Source organism: Nuphar pumila, chromosome 5, assembly GCF_984573655.1.
Source record: "Nuphar pumila chromosome 5, dmNupPumi1.hap1.1, whole genome shotgun sequence".
In the NCBI taxonomy this organism is placed as follows: domain Eukaryota; kingdom Viridiplantae; phylum Streptophyta; class Magnoliopsida; order Nymphaeales; family Nymphaeaceae; genus Nuphar; species Nuphar pumila.
The window spans coordinates 2613599-2619598 of NC_143253.1; positions in this window are offsets into that span (position 1 = coordinate 2613599).

The following is a 6000-nucleotide window of genomic DNA, read 5'->3' on the forward strand; positions in this document are numbered from 1 at the left end:
AATAAAGGATAACGAAGGGGGTCTGCACCAACGTCAAAAAGATGTGAAATGTCTGTGAATAGTTCTTTGATATTGTAGCGAGAAAATAGGTGAAAAAGAACATTTCTACCGGGTAATATAGGGAGTGCAGAAATCGATCCAAAAGTATCGTATAGCAGAGGATTTCTGAGTAGTCTAAGAGAAAATCCATGACGTGCTTGTGGTGTAGATAGAGGGGAACCTTGTGCGGAGGTTGTTTTCTGACGAGGCATCGTTGTCAAGAAACAAAATAAAATGAATGAACCTGACAAAGGGAATCAGTGCCGCATGGAGTGGCTGGTCAACGAGGTCGTAGAGAAGAACATGTGGAGACGCTGTTAATGTCGACTTTCCAATGCTTTAAGAATAACGTCCAGTGAAAGGAAGATGTCGTCCAACGTCGTGGAGGATAACCAATGCTGCAGAATCACTTTGCTACGGTAAGAAGGTTCCGGCGAGGAGGAGTGCGACTGGCAAGAGATTGAAATATCCTAGGGTTTGTGGAAGACAATAGCTATCTGTTGAAGAAAACTGGAGGGGCCTTCATGTGATGCAGACAATGCTTTGTTGTTCGCCGGGGAGGATATGATGGACAATAGGCCGTCCACGATCACGATCTCTGTTAGTGGCCAAATCAATCGACGGTAGCAGTCCACCGAAAGAGGGATGTCAATCTTCCAAGGGTTTTAGGAAAGAAGGAAGAGGCAGTAGAGGATGTGTCTGCTTCAGAGGAGAGGGAGTGGCTAATCGGCTTCTGAAGAGGGAAAAACGCACGGGCATAAAAAAATAGCGGTTGCATCTTTTAAACAAAACCAAGGGGTATCAGGTCCCTTCAATTTAAAAATTTAAAAAATAACCATCAGTCGACTAGAATTTCATCAATCAACTAAAAAAAATCCGATTTTGACATTTTTTTAAATAAAAAATAAAAAATTGTAAAACAAAATTATAAATCTAATAATAAGCAAATGCCTAGTTCTCTCGTAATTCTCATAAAATCTTCGTTTTTAAGTTGTTTAGTGAGGATATCAACATGTTGTGCATTAGTGGGTATAAAATTTAAAGAAATATCTCATTTTAACACATGATCCCGTAAGAAATGATGTCTCACTTTAATATGCTTAGTTCTTGAGTGCTAAACATGATTTTTTGAAAGATTTATAGCACTAGTGTTATCACAATAAATAGTTGTTGTAGAGTAATCCAAACCAAAATATCTTAAGGTTTGTTTCATCCATAAAACTTGTGAATATGCTAAACTAGACGCTATATAGTCCGCTTTAGTTATTGAGAGTGACACTGAATTTTGTTTTTTACTAAACCAAGAGACTAAGAAATGTCCTAAGAAGTGACACATTCCACTAGTACTCTTGCGATCAGATTTGCTTCTAGCAAAATCTGCATCACTATATGAAACTAAATCGAAAGAAGATGATTTCAGGTAAAACAATCCAAAGCCAGAAGTATCTTTTAAGTATCGAAGAATTTGTTTTACTGCAATTAAATGAGATTCCTTCAGATTAGCTTGAAATCTAGCACACATATAAACACTAAACATTATATTAGGTCGACTAGTAGTTAAGTATAATAGAGATCCGATCATACCTCTATAGAGCTTAGTATCTACATTTTTATCATTTTCATCTTTGTCAAGAGAAGTAGTTTGTGCTCATAGGATTTTTTCTTGATTTCGATAAGTCCATGCCAAATTTTTTAAGAACTTCTTTTGTATACTTGGCTTGGTTGATGAAGATTCCTTCTTTAGATTGCTTTATATGAAGTCCAAGAAAGTAGTTCAATTCGCCCATCAAGCTTATTTCAAACTCTTCTTGCATATCTTTAGCAAATTTTTTACAAAGAGAATCATTAGTAGAACTAAATATTATGTAATCAACATAAATTTGCACAATAAGAATATCTAAATCTAGATTTTTGATAAATAAAGTGGAGTCTACCCGACCAATAGAAAAACCAGATTGTTCTAGAAAATTTTGTAGTCTTTTATACCATGCTCTTGGTGCTTGTTTGAGTCCGTATAAAGCTCATTTTAATTTATAGATTTTTTCTGAATATTTCTTATTTTTAAAGTCTGAAGATTGCTCTACGTAAACTTCTTCATTGATGTATCCATTTAAGAATGCACTCTTAACATCAATTTGATATAACTTAAAATTCATGTAACTAGCAAAAGCAAACATCATTTGAATTGACTCTAATCGAGCTACTGGTGCATAGGTTTCATCAAAATCTATGCCTTCTTCTTGATTATAGCCATGTGCTACTAGCCTTGCTTTGTTTTGAATGACTTCGCCATTTTCGTCCAGCTTATTTCGGAAGACCCATCTTGTTCAAATTACCGGATGATCTTTTGGTCTATCAACTAGATCCCATATATCATTAATTCCTAGTAAATTGGTTAAGTTCTTCAGATATGGCTGAAAGCCAAAATTCATCATCACAAGCCTCATTGATATTCTTTGGTTTTATTTTAGATATGAAAGCAATATTTGTAATATATTGTAATTGCCTTCTAGTTTGGACACCACTCTTTATTTCTTCAATAATCTACTCATGTGAATGATTGGAAACTTCTTTCCAAACCGTTGGAAGAGGAATATTTTCTTAATAAGTGTTCTCTATCAAAGGTTCTTTTTGAAGTATGACTTCTTCTTCTTCTTCGCTTAGAGGTATAATCTGCTCACAATTCTCATCAAATGCAACATGTAAAGATTCTTCAATGCAAGATGTTCTTTTATTAAAAACACGATAAGCTTTGCTTCTAGAAGAATATCCAAGAAATATTGCTCCGTCTGATTTTGAATCGAACTTATCAAGATTATCTTTGGTATTTAACAAGAAACATTTACTACCAAAAATTTTGAAATATGAGATCTTTGGTATACAATCATAATACAATTCAAAACATGTTTTATATAAGATTGGTCGAATTAAGAACACGATTTAAAACATAACATAATATATTCATTGATTCAGCCCAAAAGTATTTTGGTAAATTTTTATCTTGAAGCATGGTTCTAGCACATTCTTGCAAAGTTCTATTATTTCTTTCAACAACTTCATTTTGTAGAGCCGCTCTAGGAAAAGCAAAGTGGTGAGATATACCATGTAAATCACAAAACTTTAGAAAATATTCATTTTCAAGTTCACCACCATGATCACTATGAATTGTAATAATAGATGTAGATTTTTCATTTGTAATTCTTCTACAAAGTTTAGAAAATTCAGAAAAGGCATCATTTTTGCTTTTTAGAAAAATTACCCAAGTAAATCGAGAAGAATCATCTACTATAACAAAATCATACTTGCTACCATTTAAACTTTGAATTCTAGATGGTTCAAATAGATCTAAATGTAAAAGTTCAAGAGGATGCTTTGTTGAAACTATATCTTTTGCTTTGAAGAACTCTTGATTTGTTTACCTATTTGGCAAGCATCACATAAGTGGTCCTTCTTATATGGTATTCTAGGTAGGCCTCTAACAAGATCATTCTTGGATAACTTAGAAATTAATTTAAAGTTAACATGTCCAAGTCTCTTATGCCATAACCATTGAATTTTATTTGAAGCGATAAGACATTTTTCATTAAAAGTGGGTAACTCATTTAGATAAAGTTCATATACATTATTCCTTCTTTTACCTTTAAAAATGAACTTTTAGAACAAAAATAAGAAATTAAGCATGCATCATGTTTAAAAGAAATGACAAAACCTTTATCACATAATTGACTAATGGATAATAAATTATGCATTAAACCATCTACTAAAAGAACATTTTCTATCAAGAGAAATTTTGGATTACCAATGTTACCAATACCGATTACTTTTCCTTTGTTATTGTCACCAAAAGTGATGATTCTTCCATCCTTACTTTGAAGGGTGAAAAATAACTCTGGCCTTCCAGTCATATGTTTGGAATAACCGTTGTCCAAGATCCATTTGGTCCTTATTTTGTGTACCTACAATAAAATTGGACGACAAAGCATTTGATCCCTTTTATTTTCGGGTCTATAAGTGTTAGCCTTAGGAAGCCATATCCATTTGGATTTTGGTTTCCTTTGCGAATAAATATTCTTTCTATAAAAAGATTTAGCATTTCTAGAGTAATCATGTCTAGGCTTATAAGTTTTGTAAGTACCATGATTAGATGCATTTCTATTATAACTAGAAAATTGAGTTCTTTGAACAAATGATTGAGAATTTTGACTTTGATTCTTTACCACATAATTTGGTCTATTTTGAGTATCAAAGAAACTATATCCCAATCTGGTTTTATTAACCGAGCATCTTTAAGAACCAATAAGTCTTTCTAGATTTTCTTGGCCATTAGTGAACTTGGTCACTATAGAAAGAAGATCATTTGATATTTCTTCTTGTAAGATATTGGTTTTAATTCTAATTTCTTTTTATCTTAGATGCTTGACAAGAGTTTTTCTTCTTGAAATCTTCTATCTCTTGAAGTAAAACTTTGTTTTGAGAGTCAAGAGTTGAATTTTCAGTTTTTAACTCTTTGTTTTTAGAACTTAGACTCTTAAATTTAGCATATAAATCATTAAATGCTTCTAATAAATCATTATACTCAAATTGACTTACCGAGTCTTCTTGTGCTACAAAGCACATATTGGCGACTTCTTCATTAGATTCTTTGTCGGAAGAGGAATCACTATCATCTCAATTTGCTTGAAATGCCTTTTACTTCTTGAATTGGTCATTGGGCTTGATTTTGAGAAGATGACAATCTTTCTTGATGTGTCTTGCATTTTTGCAATTAAAGCATTTGACTTCATTAGGATTGAAAGAATTAGTTTTCCTTACCTTCCTTTGAAATCTTTCATTTTTGATGAATCTTTTTAATTGGCTTATGATGAGAGCAATATCTTCATCTTCTTCTGAATTTTCAGAGTAAAAAATGACCTTGAAAGCAAGAGATTTCTTCTTGGGTTCTTCTTCTTATATATTATGAAGTTGGCCTTCATATGCCATTAAGTTGTCAACCAAATCTTCAAGAGAAAGGGTGTTTAAATCATTTGCTTTCTCTATTGCTGTGGTTTTTCTATCCCATTTAGGAGTTAAACACCTTAAGATTTTTCTAACTAAATTCACTTGTGAATATTCTTTTTCAAAGAATTTTAGAGTGTTAGTAATATCGGTCATTCTTGTTACTATGTCCGATATAGACTCATTTTGCTTTATTTTAAACAATTCAAATTTATTAACTAAAGAAGCAATCTTATATTCCTTTATCTTTGACGTACCTTCATGAGTAACGAGAAGAGTATGTCAAATTTCATTTGCTGTAGAACATTGAGAGATGCGATTGAATTCTACCTTGTCAACGACACAATACATCGCATTCATATGTTTGGCATTGAGTGAAGCAGTCTTCTTTTCTTTATTGGTTCATAGGTTAAAATCAGTTGATGGTGTTTGATACTTTTCTAAAACAACTCTCCAAATTTTGAGATCCATGGATTGTAGGAATATTGTCATTCTTACTTTCCAATATCCATAGTTTGTTTCGTCGAAGAGAGGAGGATGAACAAAGGAGCATCCTTCTTTGTGCTGAGATGATGTTGTCATGCTAGATAATGGTAAGATCAAAATATAACAAGCATGCTTTGATACCGAATGAAAGTGTTGTAGAATCGAGGCAACGAGCACTAGAGGGGGGGGGTGACTAGTGCTTTTAAATATCGTCTTTGGAATTTTAAAGGATTTTTGAAATTCACAAAGCAATCACACAAAGAACACAAGAGTTTATCCTGGTTCGGTCTTCCAGATCTATATCCAATCTCCAAGCAAAACCCGCTTGAGATTTTCATTATCAACCTTGTGTAACCACAAAAACATACAGACCAAATCCGGTCTTACTTTCAGTGACAAACCTACTGAAAGCAAACAACTTCTTTAAACCAAGAAGTCCTTTCCTTTTATAGAAAAATATAAGTAAGCAAACTTACAATG